The sequence below is a fragment of the Chenopodium album genome, chromosome 14, assembly GCF_948465745.1.
Source record: "Chenopodium album chromosome 14, dcCheAlbu1.1, whole genome shotgun sequence".
Lineage (NCBI taxonomy): Eukaryota > Viridiplantae > Streptophyta > Magnoliopsida > Caryophyllales > Amaranthaceae > Chenopodium > Chenopodium album.
In genome coordinates, this window is record NC_137847.1 from 49,944,960 (window position 1) to 49,969,342 (window position 24,383).

Genomic DNA, 24,383 nt, shown 5'->3' on the forward strand with positions numbered 1-24,383 from the left:
ATATCATCAATAGCAAAATTCATTTATAGTTTTGACTTAAGTTCACACAACAAAAATATTTTTGGATTATTTTTACCAAATTTAATTTCCAAGAATGAATTAATGAATTCAAATAGCCCAATAATTAACCCTTACAACATGAAGCCTACAGATAGGCCAAAAACACCTACAACAAGTCCAATAATAAAATCTCACTTGTAAATCCATACATTAAAATTAAAAGGCAAAAACAAGATAGTTTTCAAATAAAATTGTAAAGGTAGTCATAAAAAGTCTTGATCTGCAGTTAGGACCTCTTTTAAGCATTTGTCTATTTTTGCCTCTTGAACATTTTACCCAAGTAAGACTTGAGCATTGATTGCACACTTTTGTTCGGTAAAGCTTCAATGCTTGTTGTTAGCTTTTCATACATTTCAATTTCATATTCAGCAAAGATGCCCTACCATAACACAATTTATACCACAAATAGTTGATTAAGGGAGAAAAGCATAATCAATTATTGTGCATGATATATCCTAACATTATTCATTTAACATACCTGAAGATTGAGATCTTTGTAGAGGCATTTCACGGCATCTACATTTGCTGGTTCCGATTTCCCATAGTTATCCTGTAAAACGAAACTCATGCTCATCATCGAGCTAAGGTGTATCTGCATCACTTTTTACATAAACACTTGGTAACAAGAAGAAGGGATTATTACACATAACAATTTCTTCTGCTCCTCGTTGCAAACTTGTAAAGCTTTCACAACCAACCAAGAGCACTTGAATTCTTCAATGTCTGTTCCAATCTAAGAATCAAAATTCACAAGTTACTTTAAATTTTCTAATATATATAGGCCAACGAATAATCATAATCATAACACTTCACAAACTCACCTTGCCTATCATTTCAGGATCACCAAAGCAGTCTAAATAATCATCCTGTCAATACAAGGAAAAAAAGAAAAAAAATCATTCATTGAACTGCAAATAAGCATCCCAATATTCCTGATATTAACTTAATAATAACAATAGTCGATGAGAATTCATGGTAATTAAGGTTCAGAAAGATTGTTGTTTAATGAGTACTTCTTACATGGTTCATTCAGACCGAGCAATAACATAAAGATGCTGTTAGATTTCGGGAAAACTCCTCAATCTGGAGTGTGTACCATTGATCAAAATATATAGAGTTTACAATGCTAGGCCTAATCATGTTAGGAAACCTAGTTACGATAAACATACAAAATATATCCTAATCTGCGACAAATATTATCCTAAATATAATATCTATCACACTCCCGCAGTCGTAGCGGGAGGAGGGCGTACGCTAAGACTGGACCTAAATTCCAGAAATAAATCTCGTGGTAGGCCTTTGGTGAAAATGTCTGCAAACTGATATCTAGTAGGAACATGGAGAACTCGTACTTCCCCCAAAGCAACCTTTTCTCGAACAAAATGAATATCCATCTCCACATGTTTGGTGCGTTAGTGTTGTACCGAGTTGCCAGAAAGGTAGATAGCACTGACATTATCACAATAAACTATAGTAGCTTGCCGTAGAGGACAATGTAACTCAAGTAATAAATTACGAAGCCAACATGCCTCAGAGACAACATTTGCGACGCCTCGATATTCTGCTTCTGCACTCGACTTAGACAAAGTATGTTGACGTTTAGATGACCAAGACACGAGGTTGTCCCCAAGGAAACAACAATAGCCCGAAGTGGAACGCCGGGTATCGGGACAACCTCCCCAGTCAGCGTCAGTATAAGTAATCAATCGATGAGAAACAGTAGGATATAAATGTAAGCCGTGATCAATGCTACCCTGAACATAACGCATAATGCGTTTTAATGCCTCATAATGAGGTTCCCGGGGATCATGCATAAATAGACACACCTGTTGTACCGCATAAGAAATATCTGGCCTGGTAAATGTGAGATACTGAAGAGCACCTGCTAAACTGCGATACAAAGTAGGATCCCGAAAAGGTGGTCCTGCATCTGCATTAAGTTTGGACTTAGTGTCAACCGGAGTGGCGGCAGGCTTACAAGAGGCCATACCTGCACGCTCTAAAATCTCCTGTGCATACTTTTCCTGGGAAAGTAGCATATAAGAGGGTTTGCGGGTCACCACAATCCCCAAAAAATAACTCAAAGGATCCAAGTCAGTCATAGGGAACTCAGTTTGCAACTGAGAAATAATTCCATTACGCAACCTGTCAGATGAGGTAGCTAAAATAATATCATCAACATATAAGAGCAAATATGCCATATCATCACCCTGCCGGAAAGTAAAAAGAGAGTTGTCACTCTTAGAAATGACAAAACCCAATTTGACTAGAAAATTTGCAAAGCGTTGGTACCAAGCTCTAGGAGCTTGTTTCAAACCATATAGAGCCCTGCGGAGCCGACAAACATGAGTATGAGCCCTCCGATCAACAAAACCCGGAGGTTGATGCATATAAACAGTTTCCTGCAAATTACCATGTAAAAAGACATTTTTGACATCAAGTTGATGTATCGACCACTTTTTAGCCAAAGCTAAACTGAGAACAGTACGAATAGTGGCCGGTTTAACTACCGGACTGAAAGTCTCATCACAATCCACACCAACTTCCTGCGACCTGCCATCACATACAAGACGAGCTTTGTGCCTTTCAAGGTCACCATTAGACTTGTATTTATGTTTAAATAGCCACATACAATTAACAATATTCACCCCCGTAGGCCTAGGCACCAATTCCCATGTCCCTGTTTTAATTAAAGCATTATACTCATCATTCATCGCCGCATTCCAATTATGGTCATTTAAGGCCTGTTTATATGATTTAGGAAGAGGTGATTTTTGGTGAAATGGACCCGAGTGTTGAACAGAGAGGTTACAATATTTCGGGTTAGGCTTGAAAATACCCCGTTGACTACGGGTGACACGAGGAGAGGGAGGTGGTGGCCGAGTGGGTTGGATGGGGGGAACACCACACAAAGGTGGCGGTGAGTAAGGCAGTGGAGGTGCGGGTGTACTGCTGGCCGTGTGGTGTGATGGCAGTGGGGTCCGCGGGGTATGTGTGGCATGGGAAGGCGTGCCGCAGCCAAGCTGCGATGTTCGCTGAAGAACAGGGGATTGCGGTGGGGTATTGGGTAATGGGTTGACATGGTTTGGGCTGACTTGTGGTATTGGGCCTGCATGGGGTTGGGCTTGCTGTGAGGAGTGGCGCAAATAATAATGGGTCAGCAAAGGGGATGTCTCATCATTACCCAAAAATTCATAATCTTTAAGAGTGAAATGCTCCAAGTTTTTAAAGGGAAATGTCGTCTCATCAAAGGTTACGTGTCGTGAGATGATGATTTTGCGGGTTGCAAGGTCAAGACATTTATAACCACGGTGATTAGAGGGATATCCCAAAAAAACGCAAGGAGTGGATCTAGGAGCAAGCTTATGAGGTGCCGTAGCGGAAAGATTAGGGAAACAAAGGCAACCAAAGACCCGCAAGTGGTCATATGAAGGATACTTATGAAACAAAGCCTGAGCCGGGGTCATATTTTTGAGAGATTTTGTTGGCAAAATATTAAGAAGATATATGGCCGTCTCTAAAGCATGTGACCAGTAGGAAGGAGGCAATGAGGCATGAAATAATAAGGTGCGTTTGACATTATTAATGGTCCGAATCATACGTTCGGCTTTCCCATTTTGAGAGGATGTGTGGGGACATGAGAATCTAAAAACCATACCATTGTCTAGGAAAAACTTTTTGAAAGGGTCATTGTCAAATTCGCGACCGTGATCGCTTTGGAAAGATTTAACAGGACGTTCAAATTGTGTTTGCACATATTGTCTAAAGTGAAGAAAAGATTGGTAGGCTTGAGATTTATAAGCAAGGGGTATGGCCCACACATAATGAGTAAAATCGTCAAGAAGCACTAAATAATATTTATGACCATTAATACTCTTAATGGGAGAGGTCCACAAATCAGCATGAATAATGTCAAAAGCAGAAAAGGTATTATTATTTGAATCATAAAACGGAAGTCTAACATGTTTCCCTATCTGACATGAATTGCAAACAGTGGAGTCATGCTCCTTATTACAAGAAATAAATTTATTGCTCCTAAGAAAACTTAAAGAGGAAGCCCTGGGATGTCCTAGACGATCATGCCACGGGGTGGCTGCAGCTAGAGAAGTGGCTAGGCAAGTGCTTGGAGTAGTTGAGGTGACTGGATAAAGCTCCCCATTGCTATTGCATCTCGTTATTACCCTCCCCGTGCGAAGATCCTTCACAGTAAAACCATTAGGGTCAAATTCTATAGACACCGAATTATCAGAAGTAAATTTACGAACAGAAATTAAATTCTTAATAATTTGAGGTGCGAGAAGAACATTTTTAAGGGCTAATGTATGATTAGGGAGGGTGGTGTGACCATAACCGGTGATTGGAATGCGATGACCATTACCAACTAAAATATGATTATTAGTGCTTAAATTAAAAAGGGGTAGAAGTGTACCGGCATTATTGGTCATGTGAGATGTAGCTCCAGAGTCCATGTACCAACCGTTGTCTGGTGGTGTGAAATTCATGGAAGAGTACGCACTGCCGAACTCCGTGGGAGTCATGGGAGGCCCGTAAGACTGCTGAGGTGGCCCCACTGTGTAGGCCTGCTGAGATGGCCCACAATTGTACGCGTGTGTAGCCTGCCCAGAAGTTGGGAATGGGGCTGGTGGAAGAGCCCACCCTTGAGGCCAATAAGGCGGATTGGGCCAAGGGTTTTGAGGAGCCCAATTCTGACCATTAGAAGAGGCCTGCTGCTGCTGCCAATTTTGTTGGGGCTGTTGACGTTGCGGGGTCTGTTGTTGCTGGGCAGGAGAGCCACCACGACCCTGAGCTCCGCGGCCACGACCCTTTCCACGAGTGGGTTTTCCGCCGCCACGACCTTTTCCGCCACCACCGCCCCCTCGGCCGGCGGGCTGCTGCTGCTGGTTCGACTGAGCAGAGTCGGAGGTGCCCTGCTGTTGTGCGACGAAGGTGGTGGTCGGATTAGAATTATCAGTGCCACGACGCGTTTCCTCAAGAAGAAGACGGGATCGGGCTGTGTTAAAAGAAGGTAAGGGGTCGGTTTGAGCAATCATAGAAGCCACTGTGTCAAAATCAGTTTTGTTAAGACCCGCAACAAGCCGTAAAACCATCTTCTGATCCGAGACGGGTTGATCGACATTAGCAAGTTGATCGGAAATACTCTTGAGTTGCTGGCAATAAGCAGTCACGTTGGAGAAATTATCAAGATGCAAAGAGTTGAATAAGTTCTCAAGATACACCGCCCTTGTACTCTTATTGTCTTGAAAAATTTCCTTGATTCGATCCCACAGTTGTTGAGCCGTGGCTTTGCGGGAGAGAATAGTCTCAAGAAGATCAGTGGATATTGTGCCATATATCCACTGTTTTACAATCGCATCCAACCTCGTCCATAACGCATCCGAAACCGTTGAGGGCCGGGAAGTGTTTGGGTCTATGTGATCAAGAACGTTATAAGCGCAGGCATGGTTCTCGAAAAGTTCCACCCAATTGGAATACTGTACCTTCTCGTAATCGAGAGTTAAGGGAATAGCATTTTTAATGTTATTGACAGTAAGTGCAGGGTGAAATTCAGGCGAAGGTGGAGGTGGAGGTGGAGGCGGTGGTGGTGTCTCACTATCTTTAGTCATGATGGGTGGGCGGTGTTTACAGTAGGTTGTGTTGGTGTCTGACGATAGGTAATGGGACAATGAGCAAAAAATTTAAGGAAAAAGAAGGAGTTGAAATCTTGATGAAGAGGCAGAGAACAAGAATTGCGGAAAGTGTGATGAAGGCAAGGTCCCAATAAAACCAAAAAACCAATAAAGATTGGAAAAATAAAAAAATTTTGAGATCTAAAACCTAAGCTGTGATACCATGTTAGATTTCGGGAAAACTCCTCAATCTGGAGTGTGTACCATTGATCAAAATATATAGAGTTTACAATGGTAGGCCTAATCATGTTAGGAAACCTAGTTACGATAAACATACAAAATATACAAAATATATCCTAATCTACGACAAATATTATCCTAAATATAATATCTATCAGATGCATTAGGATATGACGAGAGAGCATAATCCTACATAAAGATACCTGTACTTGGAAGTAGATGCCCATCTCAAGAAGGATGTCCTTCACATCATTGTAATCATCCAGCTTCTTACCTAGCATTAGCAAAGCGCAAGCAAACTGCACAAGAATTATCTACAAATGTATAATGTTAACGTATATGTATATTGCAATAGGACGGAAAATGGAAATGCTATGTTTTCCTGAAATCATCATTTTATGAGCTTATAATTTACTTGGGAATTGAAATAAGGCTTTTTTGCCTCTTATAGGTCCACCCACCCCAGGTTATTAGCGAGCTATGCTCTTTAAAAATGGGGGAAAAAAATAAGAGAATCACCATCTTAAATTACCTTTAGTATGGTTTTATCTCACCTCATAATTGTGAGGTTTAAACCTTTTCACTAGACCCGACTTTGCTTGATGAAACTAGATATTTTTACTTACTGGAGTATAAAATGTCCCATATGCAGTCTTGTACTTGCTGATGCGTCATTGACTGCAAGTGTGGCAGACATAATCAATTAACAAGAAGCAAAGACTTTAGTCACACGATGCAATTGGAAATCATCAAAATTGAGTAATGAAGTTACTCTCACTCACAGTGCCAGGGTATATTTCAACAAGTCTCTCTCCTCCCCGACTGTGTCGATTAGATCAATCATTTCTCCACAAGCTGTTTGGAACAAGCCCTATAAAAGAAAATTTATACATAGTAGAAGGGAAAAAAATAACAACTCATTTACCTTAATCATGCTAGTACAGGGTGAAACCTATGTTTCTCCGTCAACATGTGATTTTTGTCATTATTAACAAATCATGACTCTACTTTGACCAGCTTTTGTGAATTGTTGACTAAAAAAATACTTTTGCAGGCTAAAACGTAATACTGTAATCAACAAAACAATAAACAACTACCTCATTGAATAATTCGAGGAGATCAACATAGTAAGGTTGGTCTCGAAAGTGTTTCCTAATAATCCTATTAATATGATTCCAAAGTAGAGTACCATCGTTCACAGCAATCATGCCAACCTACAAACAAACATTTAGCATATATAAAAGCTTGTTTAATTTCAACAAATAGGAATTGAAAGAAGCAATAATAATATTTAAGAAACCTTAGGCAATCTAAACCAACAGGGCTGGCCGCGCCTGGTGTGAGAACTATCCATTATATCATCAAGAACAAGAACACAGCCCACCAGCTGCAATGCATACAAAAATCTATATATCAAAAGGACTACTTAGCACATAAGATCGATGCATGTGATCGATGAACTAACAAATCAAAATCTGCGTGCTAAAACTTCTGATTGAGTTGGTCCTCTAACATGAATTTCAAGCACACCCATTGAATGCACCAACCAAGGACAGACGCGCGGAAAAGCTCGTCTTCATCTGGGAGCTGGTTTCCTTTTCTTTCACTAAGTAATATATAACTTTCAACTACAGATAGCCCCCTGTTCATTTTTCCTAAAACAAAATTACAAATCAATTATAAACCGAAAAATCTCTTGTACTTTACAAATTATTGTTCTGAAAGTTTATGTGGAACTATCTAAAAACATAAGTTTTGCAAGTTTAATTTTTTTTAAAAAAATAATTACCTTATACGAAGTACGAAATTATGAACATCTTGGGTTAGAATTATCTTCTGATATAATTCCTCATAGTGGTAAGGTGGTGATGGGCCCATTGACGGAAATTGAATGAATTCCGTTTGCTATTTTTTTGAAACAAAATGAATTCTGTTTGCTAATTTAACGACACAAAATGTTCATATAGTAAGATATGTAATTTTAAAATCTTACGGTGTACTCCATATAAGGTGTCTATTTGCAAACCTTGTAATAAGCACTACAAGAAAATAGTTCAAAAAGGGCGATTTTATTCTTAGAGAGCAACTTTAATTTTGCCTTCTTATAAACCATCAAATAGGACGACAAAGAGGTTGAAAAATGGGTGATTGTCTTATATTTGATCAATAAGGGCGACTGAATTAAATTAGCCCTCATTTATCAAACAATAAGGGCGACTTAAACAATCGCCCTATTTGATCGACCAACAAGGGCGATTGATAAAAAAAAAAAAAAAAAAACACCTCCTTCTTCGATAAAATAAAAAATAGGGTGACCATTAAGGTAAGTAATTCCACAAATTTTTCTAATTATAAGCATTAAATTGTGTAATTAGGAGAAATAAGCTACCTCCTAGAACGTTATAATCCAGCATCTGTCAAAAAAATAAATAAATAAAGAATGACAAAAAAAAATATAATTAGCAAGCAACAACCGAAAGAAAAAGTATATTTAAAAAAAAAAAAAAAAAAAAAAAAAAAAAAAAAATCAAAGAATCGGAACAAATGAACTACTTACTTGTTGGAGCCATTGGCGGGAGGCATGGTGATAATCGACGGCAGGATCTTGCAGCAACTCCCGTCTTCAAGACATAATAAACTTTCTTAAATCTTTCTATCATTTTATCCTTTTCTCCCTCCATCTTCCTTAATTAGCTAGCTTAGCTAACCCAATTTATGTTTTCCAATACTTGATTGATTTTGGTGAATTTTGTGAAAACAATGAAGGAATTTTAACCAAGACAGTACACCAAATAACAATTTTCAAGGGCATGCAAAGGATATCATTTTTCTATCAGTTATATACAGCAATTATATCAGTGATTTATTAAAAAATAATGAATGTAAAAGGAAAGAAATAATAAAAAGGTGGTAGTGGGTTTGGGTGGGGATTATGAGAGCCTGCGAGGATATATAGAGATATAATTTTAAGAGAAAAAAATGTTTTTGAGGATTATATCAGTCATTATTTTTGTCGTGGGAGACATTGATCAGATAAGGTTTTTGGGGTTATTTTGATCCTATTTCGATCCAAATTAATACATAGTTCAATTAATACATAGTTGGATTATTATATAATGTACTCCGTATTAAAATAATCTAACTATCAGATCTCATATTGGTATTTGAATCTACGTATTTATTTTTATCATTATAATCCCTTTATTTTTAAATACTTGCTCCATTTCTCCTTCATTATTCCTGAAATTTTAGGAGAATTTGAAGAAAATAATAAAATATAGAAGTAGTAGGGTAGGTAGAAGAATAAAAAATTATACTTCGTAAAAAGCAAAAGTAATTGAGAGAATTGAAAAGAGAACATGAAATTAATAAAATATGATTTATGTTGGGGTCACTAGTTGAGAGAAAAATTAAATATTGTAAAAACTTTCCAAATAAGGAAATGGAACAAGTATTTAAACATGACCAGAAATGAAAAGTGAAGCAAGTATTTAAAAATGGATGGAGTATCTTTTAATGGTATTATATGTTAATTTTGTAGTTTGAACTTCCCAAATACCATATAGGACTATAGGTGAGTATATCTTATGAAGTATTAATACAAGAAGAGAGAATTAAACTTTTTATTACGGAATATAAGGTTAAAATTAAAAGTTACGACGTACTCTTGTTATTGCCATATATTCATGATATGTGTCAAGTTTGATTGTTTCAATTATTATTTGAATAATAATAAGGATTTTTTGACAACAACCACCTAAAATTGTTGTTGTTTTAGGAATTACCACCTATAGTTTTTTTTTCTTTTTTTAATTGAAATTTACCATCTTTATTTTATAAAAATGAGAAAACTTCCCACCACTTTGAAAGATGACGTCGTGGTGGGGCTACAAACGGTCTTCCCCTCATTTTCTCTCCCTTTCCTTCCTTCCTCTTTCGATACTCTGTCTTTCTTTTTCATCTCCTTTTTAATTTTGCACATATACTAAAATCAAATTGCTAAAATTAAAAATTAGGGTTTCAAATTCATTGGTCTTGCTTTGAATATTCAAAAATTAGGGTTTTTAGCAATTCGATTTCAAGGTATGCCTCAATTTAGATGGAAGTGGAAGAAGAGGGAAGTGAGAATTGAGTGAAAAAGAAAGAAAACGGAGGAAAATAGCAAGGATGACGTCATCTTTGAGGGGTTGGTTAAAGTGGTGGGAAGTTTTAGTATTTTGAAAAAATGTAGGTGGTAAATTTAACAAAAAAAAACTTGTAGGTGGTAATTCCTAAAACAACAACAATTGTAGATGGTAATTGTCAAAAACTTGGAAATTATTTTGCTGGTGGCTTAAATTTAACACAAAATGCTTATAAAATGGTTTCTTTTAAAATTAGAAATTGTTCGCAAGAATGTTTAAAGGTCAATACCATTAAAATTGGGCATAAATATACTTCGTATACATTTAACTCAGTGGATGCCAACTACTCTATTTACATTCATCAAAGTAAATCATAGCACAAAATTGGCAATAATTTATGTTACCAAGAGCAAGTTACGTAGTTTGGATTAATTTTGACACTTCACCATTTAGTTTGAATATGCCTGTATAAAATTATGAATGATAAGAACTTGATATTTAAATACTATATTACACATTGTCATCGAGTTGAAACGATTCTAAGTATCCACATGATTATGTTTAATCTTATGTATAAAGTACAAATAGTGTTCATAAAAATATGAAAAAAATCAAAACACATGGAACATTTATTTCGCAACAAAGGGTTGTACTGCATAATAATTAACCTTACATACAAGAGTAAGAACGTGGAGCCAAGCAATTCCCATAATAATAAGGACAGTAATGTAATAAAACCTCGTTTGTAAATTGGTAAATCCTTTCCGTTCTTAAGAATAAGCTAGGCAAAACCAACAGTAGAGTTTCACTTTCTAAATTAAACCGTGAAAATAGTCATATAACTATATAAACAGTCTTGATTTGTAATTCAGAGCCCTTTTTATGTTAGCCTATTTCTGCCTCTTGAAGATTTTATCCAAGTAAGACTTCAGCACTGCTTGCACACTTTTGCTGGGTAGAGCTTCAATGCTAGTTGTTAGTTTCTCATATACATCAATCTCATATTCAGTAAAGATGCCCTACCATAACACAATTTATTAAACGAGGGGGAGAAGAATTAGCAATTATTGTGCGCACGATATTTTCTATCATTATATTCAATCGTCGTTATACCTGAAGATTGAGATCTTTATAGATAGATTTGACGACATTAACATTTGTTGGTCCGCTTTCCCATAGTTTTCCTGTAAAATAAGACTCATGTTCATCATTGAGGTAATAATGTGCGTCTGTATCACTTTTAAGCTTTAACACTATTCATGTAATTTGTAAAAAGATCGAATTAGAGTTTATTACACATAACAGTTTCTTTTGCTCCTTGTTGCAAACTTCTAAAGCTTTCACAACTAACCAAGAACACTTGAATTCTTCAATATCTGATCCAATCTGATAAAATAAGTATAAAATTTTACAAGTTCCTTTAATTAGTTAATTTATCATCGGCCAATGAACTGAGTAATTAATCATCAATTTCATCATCACACTTCAATTCACAAACTAACCTTGCCACTCATTTCAGGATCACCAAAGCAGTCTAAATAGTCATCCTGCTAAATAATAGAATGAAAAATAAATCATTCCGATATGATCGATCCCTTTGCAAACAAGCATGAAGGATTCATAAACATGCTAATGAGGATTTATGATAGTGCACGTCTCATTCAGACCAAGCAACATAAACAAAGCATCAGATCGATTAATCGATAGAATTACATTAGTAGGGAGCAATTCAAGTTTCTAATTTAAATAAAGAATTTGATGATTTTCTAGCTGCACTCATAAAAGTACCTGTATTTGGAAGTAGATGCCCATCTCAAGAAGGATATCCTTAACATCATCAGCTAGCTTCTCTTCACCTAGCATTAGCAAAGCACATGCAAACTGCACAAGAATTCTAATTTAAAATTTTAAAATGCATGTTGACGTATACAAGTATGTATTATGCAAGTGAGAATGACATATGCAAATAAATGCTATGCTCTCTTCACTTTTTTTTTTTCACAAATTTGAACTTGAAACATATCTAAACTTTAATCGGTTTGCATTTATTAAAACTTATTTTTATTTGAGAATTGAACTGGCCTAGGGTATTTCTAAATTTTTTCTGAACTAGCTTTTGTTAAAATATATGAAAATTAGGTGATGAGAACATAGGCTATATGAATGTCAAGAAATAGATTCAATATTTTGTAAGGCCATGGAAGCTAAATATTTCCACATACTGGGATATAGAAAGTCCCATATGCAGTCTTGTACTGGCTGATGCGTCGATAACTGCAAGCATCAAATAATCAATTAGCATGTAAATAAATACTAGTATCTTTTCTAAATAAAAAAAATAAAAAATTATCACCTTACATTTGTTATTATCGAGTTTACTTCATTTGGAGGATTCTATGGTAGTCATCCTTAAAATGACTACCATTATACTAATTCTTTATTGGCTGATTTTGAATCACTTTCTAATGCCAAAATTAATTATAAATCATCTATTTAATTTTTAAAGTTCATTTATTATTTCGAAATAATTTTTGAATTATTTTTATAATTTTTCTAATTAATTTATAAAGTTGAGTTTTTATTATTACTAAAATTAAAAAAAATAATTCGTAAATTAACAGTAAAAATATATATAAAAAAATTAAATTTTAAAAATAAGAAAAAACATTTATAATTAATTTTAACATTAAAAATAAATCAAATATCAGCCAATAAAAATTGAGTTATTGGGGCATACCAATTCAACAAGCTTATTCTTATGTGCGATTGCAATTTTTCTGGCAACTCATTTTGAAGCAGTAAAATGCAATCTTCATTCACTAGCACCATGGTCTTTGGAATAATGCGAAGTGTCTCTCCTTAGCTCACAATGGTTACAACTCTAGATTCTAAACGCAATTAAGATTACTTCACTAAATTGGGATCAAACAATCTTCACTAGCAATGAGAAAGATATCAATGGACAAATTTAATAATTACATCTATAACTTTCAAAAAAATTCCTCCAAGATTATAAGTATTATTGAAGTGATTTTCACTCACTTTGCTAGAGTATAATTCAACAAATCTTTCTTCCCCTCGACTGTGGTTATCATATCAAGCATTTGTCCACATGCTGTTTGGAGCTTAACCTGTGAAAGCAAATTTACTATTGAAGCAAGGGAAAAAAAATTACTTTTATTATTATTTTTTTATGCATCACTTTGATTTTACACAAGTTATATAAGAATTGAACTTGATTGTTTTTAGTAATATGTTCTCATAAATAATCTTAACATACAATGTATTGTTGGGTGTTACCATTTCTTCACAATTTTTTATTTTTTTATTTTTTTTTTATATTTTTTTTCACCACTTTGCCCAACTCCCCTAGATGACATCACGGTGGATCCCACTACCAATTGTACGTTGTACCTCTCAACAAAACTAGACCGTTCATCCACAATACCTCGTTAAATAATTCAAGGAGATCAACATAGTAAGGTTGGTCTCGAAAGTTTTTCTGTTAGGAAAGATTAGGAGAATATTATTCATTATTATCATATAAATTAGTTTCCTTAATTACAGCCTTATTTCACTCAAGATAATTGTTAGCATATCTTGTGATGTTATCTTAGGAAGCTATGTACTCTACATATATGATTTGAGATCAATGAGCATAACTGAAGCTTTGAGCCCTAATTACTTTGACATGGTATCAGTCGCCGAGGTAATTTAATCATCTACAAAAACACATTCTCAATGTAGGGAGGGCTTTGCGTTTTCAGGCTAATTTGCCAATTTATTTTTGGGGGGAGAGTGTTTTAGCTGCTGCCCACTTAATTAATCGTACTCCCTCTCCTCTTTTGCAAAATAAAACCCCCTACGAAATTTTATTTGGCACTCCTCCGTCTTACACTACTATTCGTACCTTTGGGTGTCTATGCTTTGCCCATAATCAGAAAACTCAGGGAAACAAATTTGCCAGTCGGAGTTGTAAATGTGTGTTTGTTGGTTATCCTTTTGGGAAGAAAGGTTGGAATTTATTTGATCTTGAATCGAAAGAATTTTTTGTGTCGCGAGATGTTAAATTTTTCGAGGATGTTTTCCCATTTCTTGATCCGACATCATCCAACATTGTCCCTAAAAAAATTGTGCCCATGAATATTGCTGTTGATTTTGACTTTGTTGATGTAACTTTGGACAATCAAGCTGAGTATTATGTGGATAATGTGGTGCATAATGATAATATGCCTACATTATTTAATGGGGAAGAGTTTGACTTGCACTCACCTAAAGCACGAGAGGAGTCAGATTACTCCGCAAGCTACCCGCGGCAACCTAGTGCTCACCGCAGGGAGGCCGCGGAGCTCACTGCCCCTCCCACACAATAGCTCACGGTGCAGCAGCAACGTGAGCCTGCTGACCCTGCCCAGCCACCGCCAACTTCAGCCACAATTCCAGCCGAAACAGAACAACACACCAGCACCGACCCCATCAGATCAGCCCCAAACAGCAGCTCAAGAAGCACAAATGGGTCGGGGTATGCGTGAGAAATTTCCTAATGTTCGACACCGGGATTTTGTGACTCACACGGTCCTCACTAATAGTCCATCGTCTCCATCTCCTAACACTCCGTCTCCAAAGCATCCCTCAGGTACTCCTTATCCTATAGCGCATTATATTAATTGTGACAGTTTTTCTCCATATTACCAAAATTTTATTGTAGCTATTACTTCTGGCAAAGAGCCAAGGTCTTTTAAGGAGGCTATGAAGGATGCAGGTTGGAGAAAATCAATGCAAAATGAAATTCAGGCTCTTGAAAAAAATGGAACATGGACAATGGAAGATCTTCCCCCTGGCAAGCGTCCTTTAGGGAGTCAATGGGTGTACAAGATCAAATATAATTCTGATGGGAGTATTGAACGTTTGAATCCCGATTGGTTGTCTTTGGCAATCATCAAAAGGAGGGCATTGACTACACCGAAACATTTGCTCCTGTGGCTAAAATGGTCACTGTTCGTGCCTTTCTTGCTATTGCAGCTTCTAAAAATTGGGAGCTTCATCAGATGGACGTCCACAATGCTTTCCTTCATGGTGATCTTGAAGAGGAAGTCTACATGAAACTTCCTCCGGGTTTTGAGTCATCGCACCCTAATAAGGTATGTCGCCTTAGAAAATCCCTATATGGCCTAAAACAGGCTCCTAGATGTTGGTTTGCCAAACTTACTTCTGCTTTGAAGGCATATGGTTTCTTCCAGTCATACTCAGATTATTCTTTGTTTACTTACACTAATTGTCGCACACAAATTAATGTGCTTGTGTATGTTGATGATCTAATTATCTCTGGGAATAATTCCGCTGCTCTAAGGGCATTCAAGGCATATCTCAGTGACTGCTTTCATATGAAGGATCTTGGCACTCTGAAATATTTTTTGGGCATAGAAGTTGCCCGTAGTTCTTTTTGTTTGTTTTTGTGTCAGAGAAAATATACCCTTGACATTATTTCAGAGGCAGGATTATTAGGTTCCAAGCCCGCTGATTTTCCTATGGTACAAAACCACAAGCTTGGTCTAGCAAGTGGTCCTGTACTTTCTGATCCTGAATCTTATCGCAGACTTGTTGGCAGGTTGATCTACCTTGCAGTCACTAGGCCGGATTTAGCCTATTCGGTTCATATTTTATCTCAGTTCATGCAGGAACCAAGAAAAGAACACTGGGAAGCAGCTCTGCGTGTTGTTAGGTATCTAAAAGGTACTCCGGGTCAAGGGATTTTGTTACGGTCTGACAGTGAACTAACTCTGCAGGGTTGGTGTGATTCAGATTGGGCTGCTTGCCCGTTAACACGCAGATCTTTGACAGGATGGCTGGTGTTTCTAGGCCTCTCACCTATTTCTTGGAAGACCAAAAAGCAACCAACCGTGGCTACTAGTTCGGCAGATGCAGAGTATCGTTCCATGTATGCCATCACTTGTGAATTAAAGTGGTTGAAGGGTCTTCTTTCGAGCTTAGGTGTACATCATCCCAAGGCTATTAAATTGTTCTGCGATAGTCAGTCTGCATTGCATATTGCTAAAAACCCGGTGTTTCACGAACGAACAAAGCATATTGAAGTTGATTGTCACTTTGTTCGAGATGCTATCATAGATGGACTCATTGATCCCTCCTATGTTCCTACTCATGTTCAATTGGCCGATATCTTCACCAAAGCATTGGGCAAATCGCAATTTGACCATCTCCTTCCTAAGTTGGGCGTCTTCACTCCACCCGCTCCAACTTGAGGGGGGTGTTAGGAAAGATTAGGAGAATATTATTCATTATTATCATATAAATTAGTTTCCTTAATTATAGCCTTATTTCACTCAAGATAATTGTTAGCATATCTTGTGATGTTATCTTAGGAAGCTATGTACTCTACATATATGATTTGAGATCAATGAGCATAACTGAAGCTTTGAGCCCTAATTACTTTGACAGTTTCTTAAGAATCCTATTAATTTGAGTCCAAAGTAGAATGCCATTATTCACTGCAATCATGCCAACCTGCAAATAAACAAGTTAAACTTTAATAATTTACCTAAACTTGCTTCAACAAAGAAGAATTGAAAGGGAAGCAATTCATCAGAATGCTAAGAATTACAGCATAAACCTTAGGCAATCTAAACCAACAAGGCCGGCCGCACCTTGTGTGAGAATTATCCGTAATATCATCCAGAACAAGAAAGTATCCCACAAGCTGCAGTGCAAACATGCATCTATAAGGAATAGTTAAGTTTAATTTACAACTGAACACTCACTTCCTTTCCTAAATAATTGACACGTTAGGCTTTTATTTTTGGAAAAGTTGTCCAGAATAATCCCACCTTTGGGGCGTCTGCTAAAAATAATCTCACTTTTGGGTTATTTTTAATTAATCCGACCTTTATACCTAATTCGCACAAAATGGTCCCAACCAGTCATTAAACTTGTTATAACAAGTTACCAGACACGTGGCGGCCTGTGATTGGTCAAAAAAATAAAAATAAAATAAAATAATTTTTTTTTAAAAAGTTAAATGTTTATAATGAAAAAATAAAAAAATTAATTAATAATTTATAAACCACCTATCGGGATTGCCCAAGCTGCCACCCTCCTGCCTCCTGATTCCATGGCCGCCCATTCCCACCATCTTGACACCTTACCTGCCCCCTGACGGCGGAGCGCCGCGAGCGACCGACATCCCTCTCTCCCTTGAACCGCCGATCCCGGCATCCCCTTACCTCGAAAACCCTTTCCCGTCCCGATCCCAGCCCTCTCCCCGTCCCCCGTCCGTTTTTCCGGCAGCACCGACCTAGCTTCTCAATCCCCCAATTCCGACTGCGTCGACCTCCCCTGCCCACGATTTCAGCCGCGCTAACCTTCCCTGCCCACGATTCCAGCCGCGCTGAACTCCCCTGCCCACGATTCCGATCGTGCCAACCTCCCTTCCTCCGGTTTCACATGCACCTATCTCCCCAGCCCCTGGTTTTGTCCGCGCGTAGACCTCCCCACTTCGTAAACCGGGATCTGGGTTAGTGGGGTTTTGATTTTTCGAAGGAGGTTTTGGGGTTAGGTTGGGTGGCATTCTGATCGACGCAGTGGGGTTGTGGGTGGCGGTGGTTTCGGGTCTGGGTTGAGTGGTGGTTCTGGATTTTGGGTTTGGGTGGTGGTAGGGATGATGGTGGTGGTTCTGGTGGGTTTGTGTGGTGGTTTTTTTTATTTATTTATTTGATTTTACTTTTTTTATTAATTTTTTTTAATTTTGGACAAATCAAGTAGTGACACGTGTAAATTAAACTTAATAAAAAAAATTTACCTTTTAAACCGGTTACTAGTCACTCGGGATCATTTTGAGCGGATTAGATATAAAGGTCGGATTATTTAAAAATAACCCAAAGGTGGGATTATTTTTAGCGGATGCCCCAAAAGTGGGATTATTTCGGACAATTTTTGCTTTATTTTTTTTAATATATACATAATTTTCTAGTAATTTATATTTTTAATATCATGAAATATATTTTTAGGTATTAATATAATGTTTAATAATATCATTTTTTTATATATTTTTTTTCTAATATTTAATTATATTTATCTATCTAAAGTATTAAACTTGTGCATTGACATACGTGTCAAGTTTAAATGTGTCAATTTTTCTCAAAAAAAAGGAAAAAAAAAAGGAAAAGTTTAAATATGTCAATTATTCAGGAACGGAAGGAGTCAAGCATACCCATTGAGTGCACCAGCCAAGAACAGAAGCTTGGAAAAGGCCATTTTCAGAGACTTGGTTTCCTTTTCCATCACTAAGTAACTTATAGCTTTCGATCACAGACAGCCCTCTAGTCATTTTTCCTGATGACTCAAATTCGATCATTAATATATATAATATTGTAATTAATTAGATCATAATATGATTTTTTAGTACAGTATATATGATTAACAAAATAATAATCAATTAAACATTGAATATATAGTGTAATTCGGAGAATATACGTGTTACCTCCAGGTATAGTATAATCCATCATCTGTACGTCAAGTTTAAAGAATGAAATAACGTTAACTACACGTAACAATGAACTTATCTAAGAAAAGAGAGATCGAACATATATTAGATCAATCATAGAATTAAATGTAGTAGAACAAATGAATTGATCGAACCACTGCACCTGTTCGAGCCATTGACGGGAGACATGATCGTAGTCGACGGCAGGATCTTGTAACAACTCCGTCTTCAAAACATGATATACTTCATTTAATCTTTCTCTCATATCATCCTTTGCTCTCTCCATCTTCCTTAATTAGCTAACCCAATCTATTTCTTTTAAACTTTAAGTGATTGATTTTGGTGAACTTTGTGAAAACAATGGAGGAATTGTAACAAGCTACCAAATAACAATTTTCTAGGCATGCAAATGATATATATACTAAAATCATGGTTTTGGAAATTGAAGAAATGATGTGTTACGTTTCATTATAATACAAAATGTCTTGACATGTTTTGACATTTGACAATATTAAAATCGAAAATCTACTTTAACTAACTAGCTTTTATGATTATAATTTAATTATAATCATGTGGAATCTAGTTGGATTCGTCTCAATGTTTTTTTTTTTTTTTATTATTTTTTTATTTTTTTTATAAAATTAAATTTTAATAAATTTTACCTAATGATAATTAGAAATAATGATCATTAAACTTATGAGAATTTCTCCTTTATTTGTCATTGCATTTAGTATTGCATGGTGATTAAAGAGTTAAAAGCTAGCTAAACAAAACCTAATAATAACCTACCCCGATCAAAATAATTACTCTGTTCTTAATTTTTATACAAATGTAGATTTATGTTGCAAAAAGTGCTTTAACGTAGACTAAAAAGCCAACACGTGCTGAGCTCTAACAATAAAAGTTTAAAATTGATATGTTAAATTCTACTTCCTCTGTTCCAATAGTATTGCAACAATGGAACTTTTGCGCTATTTATTATTCTTGTTTGACCATATAATATTATTTATATGTTAAGCAAAATATAGTCATGTGAATCCTGTTAAAATCGTCTCATAAAATACTTTCACAATATCAATTTTCTTATAATTTTTCCTCTTATACAATTATAAATATTTAACATATAAAATATGATTTGGCATACGTGATTTCATCCTTGTTGCAATATTATTGGAACGGAGGAACTGAGGAAGTATTATTTTAGACATTAAATTTTATAATTAAATATAGTGTCAAATTGAAAACAATTCAATAATGAAACTTGTTGTGTATGGCACAAAACCTAATTAACCTAGTAGCAGATAAATTAAAGATTTTGACAAGTTTTTTTTTATGAGAAAAATATTTTCAGCACCTCTAAATTCCTATCAAATCGAATCAAAGTTGATCAGTCATCTCAACAACTTATATCAGGTTTTAATTTCATGTTAGAAAGGTCAATTCCCTAAACCAAGCAACTTCAACTACATGTGTGTTTTCCCCTTTAGTTTTATCAATAATGTTCCCAGCAAACGGCTAAACTGCAGTTGTGTTGTTCACATAGGCACTTAGAGTGTTGATGTAGCATAGCTAAAAGTTGAGGGTTGGGAATTTTTAAATAATAATAATAATATACCTCGTTGATATAAATACGTGTTAACTAATAATAAAAAAATTAAAAGATAGATGCCGTTTATGCGACATTAGATATCTAAGAAAAGTCAACTTTAGGAATAACTAGATGAAGCCCGTGCGATGCACGGTTTGTTTGGATTATTTAAAATATTTTTTTTATTTATGTGTTAAAATATTACATATTTAGATAAAATTCCTAATATCAAAAGATAATATTTTATATTTAATTAATTTAAACTTAAAAATCTCATTCGCCAATTTTGCTTACGTGGCATTTGAATTATTTAATTTTAAAAGAAAATAAAAATCTCTTATTTGATTGGATACAACTAAAATTTATAATCTTACATGGTGCGCTAAGAAAATTAAATCCTACGTAGCTCTCTAAAAACTCGGGAAAAAACTCCCCTTTATATATATATATATATATTAGATTTTACTACTCCGTACTTCCTACTATGAGATCGATCAAGTGTCTTTTTATTTGTTTTGCGGATCTCCTTATTAAAAAATTGATCATTATTTATTATTAGCTTGTACAGTAAATATTATGTGTTAATTTTTTTTTTTTAATTTTTTTTTTTGAAGAAATATTATGAGTTAATTTGAAAATCTTTTTTTTTTTTTTTTTTGGTATGAAATCTTTGATTATTTTAGTTTAAAATGTTATGTGTTAATTTGAAAATCTTTTAAACTAAAATAATCAAAGATTTCATTTAAAAAAAAAAAAGAAAAAAAAAAGTTAAAATATGTGTTACATGAAGCAGTTCAGGCCGATCATTGCTTTGGTACGATTCCATTTGGTATAAAATGATTTGATATAAATCATAGGCATCATATGATGCCGATTGATAATGTGCTGATTTTCGCATTCCTGTACGTGATGTGTGTTGGGAGTAATACAAATCGAACGAATCCATCGTTTTAATGATCTATGTTTGGCGTGGACTTCTTACCCCACATGTCCGATCGGGCGGGCTTGATGATTCGGGGCAAACTATGGATAGCGTGTTCATAACCAATAAATACCCATTGTGTCTATTCATTATTTTACATACGAAGTATTGTGAAACCCTAAACACATAGCCAATTCCCATAGAGATCTGAGCAGTTCTCGAAGTAATTCCAACCTTCCAATCAGGATATGGAGTTAGAAGGTAGCTGTGTTACCCTTGGAGAGCATTCGTCACTAAGAGCCTCATGCCGGTGGTGGCGAAATACGCTTCTAGGGCAGCCGTAAAACGCGTCACAACTTATATGAGATCTACAATTGAGTATTGTATCTTTGCCCTAATTTCTCTATTATTTTCATGGTTACATCATTATTCCTAACAATGTGAATTTATGGCATATGTTATGTGATGCGTGCAGAAATGGTTCAAAACGTGTTGTACTTAATACTTTTAGTTCATTCATTGTCACATTTTGACTTTGTGATCAACCGGTAAAACTTCAATTATATAAATACTACCTCCGATTTTTTTTTTTGTTAATTTTGGAAGAAATCTTCGAATTTAGAGAAGAAGAAGATTCAGAGAAGAGCTTAGTCGAAGAAGAATGAAGAACATAAAGTGTTTTATTATTGAGAAAAAAATGAAAACCCGGAAAAGTTAGGAGAAAGTTATTATTAGCAATTATTACACCTATATTTATACAACTGTATTATGCTAACAAAATAACAGAAAAAGAAATAAGAGTTTGTTATAACTAACTCTAATTACACTGCTGACTAAACTCCTGTTTGACTAATTCTGTTGTTTAGCCAAATGGGCCTGGGCTTGAATATGGGTGTTCTCAACATTTTGGTTGCAACTTTGAAATATTTTATATCTTACAAATAATACCCAATGTTGCAACTAATAAAAATTGGAGGTAGTATATTATTATAAAGATCAAAATCATATCATGCATACTAGAGATGTTACTCATTTTACAATGTATACAATATTCATTCATATTTTCTAAGGAGTATTTTATTTTAGCTGGTAACTCGATCAAGGTCTCAAGGATTATCAAGTCCGAATTTAGTTTGTTCAAGATTGAGCTTTAACTCAACTTGCAAAAATGAGCTTGTTAGTGAATAAAGGTCGAATATGACAAACTCTTAGCAAGATGAACTCGCACAAAAAATTAAAAGCTTGAGCTAACTCACATTATTATTTCATTTCAAGCTTAGCTCAAACAGAATAAACTCTGCATATCGTCGTTTGTAGTAATAAAGAATGTTATCCTTATACAGAATAATAAAATAAGTAATGTTGTTACCGAGTAAATTACGAGTACCAATACTAAGATTAATGCTAATCTGATCATTTCACCTGCGCGCACATGCAACGTAAATGTATGCCTTGGCTCATTTATAAAACAAGGCACACACTCAATCTTATCAATAAGCAACGAATTTAATATCTTAGTAAAAAATAAACGTTCAAAACTCACTAAAACAAAAATCTTACGAGTAGAAGCATAGATGGAGATGGTGAAGAAAACGAGCGTTGTACTAACGCTCGTCTTTTTGGTGGTCTTGACAACTATACCTCAAACCACCTTGGCTGCCCGCACACTCGATTATCGCCCCCTATCAAACATTATGTTAGAAGGGATTGGTGGTGGCAATAAACCTCTCTCTTGTGTCCAGGGGCGGATTATTTAAGGGACTCAGTGGGGCTTGGCCCCTGTTGGATTTGGGAAATTTTTTTGTAGTAAAATAGAGTAAAAGACTGATATTTACATGCGCTTAGTCCAATAAGAATGACCCAATAAATACAACAAGCTAAGTCTCTTTTTATTCACCTAGGAAAGCAACCCAATTCCCAAATAATTAAAGTCTGACAACCCACAACCCCATGTCCCCCCACCCCCACCCTCCTACGGTTACATTTAATATAATTAAGCACTTTTTCCAAATTACATGTCAAAATAGCAATTGTTGGCTAAAATCAAACAAATCATCAATATACGGTAATTCGATTGTTTTTTGGTGCAATCAAATTGGTAAGTTATTTTGATTAGTTTTTAGCCAAAAATATTTTATACCCCTTACCATCTATTACAAATTCACATTAAATTTATTAATAATTTTTATAAGCTTATTATATTATATTTTTTTTAAGACATGCATATTGCATACAATTATGTTAGAAAATTTTGGCCCCTGAAACAAAAACCTTCAAGATCCGCCACTGCTTGTGTCGGCAAAGACGGGAAGTGCAATTTTGCGACTTGGTGTTGCGGAGGATGTACGTGCGGATTTTTCGCAGATTGGAGGTGTTCCCCCCGACCTCAGGACTGGGACTGTTGAACCACCAAAACAAGCTAAGTCCAACAATAATATATGTTGACTAATGATCTAACGATGTTCAGATCAAGTTACCTTTGGAATAGAAAAATTACAAGTTTTTAAGCTTATAAATGAAGTGTAGTTCTTCAATCTAGTTTTGTTTTTTTACGTACTTCGTACTCGTAATCTATGGAATTTTATCCCAACTACATTAATATGTTGTTGTATGCATGATTTGATGATCTAGTATCTATGTACTCCACATGTGACCACGTGTTGATTTCGATTGTACAAGATTAAAATAACCCCTATAATATTAACCAAGTAATTGAACCCGCGGGAATACTTACCACTATACTACAACTACTTGAATAATAAGCTTGCGGTTAATTAGTTTTGTTGATTATCATAAATCTTAAGTTTTCAAAAAGGTAAGTAGAACTATTGTAAAGGAAGCCCATAAATTAGTTATTTGATTATTTCTAACCTAGGTCATGTTTAATCATCTTATTTTTACTTATTTTAGAATAGAAAAAAATAACAATTTAGTTATTTTAAACGTTTGAAAAATGTTATCAAGAATACCATTGACAATTGGGCTATTATTTTTGGTAGAATGACAATTGGGTTATGTTACTTCAACACCCTTATTTACCTCAGAAATTCATATCGTGTTGTATTGTGATGGACTCGAAACTCGAATTCTTCATCTTAAAAACTCGACTTTTCCTCTATAAAATGTTCGAGTCCGGCATATGGACACCCATATTCAAGTAGACACTTAATTCTTAGCTTGTCTCATTGTCCGAATAACATAGCAATGCTAATTGGGCATATCATTTTGCATTGCACAAATATGCCAATACTCCGTAATTCATTTCATCAATAGCAAAATTCATTTATAGTTTCGATTAAAGTTCACACAACAAAAATAGTTTGGA

At 35.4% G+C, this 24,383-nt stretch overlaps 2 pseudogenes; both read right to left on the reverse strand.

Moving 5' to 3' along the window:
• Positions 1–310: 310 nt before the first annotated feature.
• Positions 311–8,728, reverse strand: LOC145579460 (farnesyl pyrophosphate synthase 1-like; annotated as a pseudogene).
• A 2,213-nt stretch (positions 8,729–10,941) lies between these two features.
• On the reverse strand, positions 10,942–18,834 carry LOC145579461 (farnesyl pyrophosphate synthase 1-like; annotated as a pseudogene).
• Between the last annotated feature and the right edge of the window lie 5,549 nt (positions 18,835–24,383).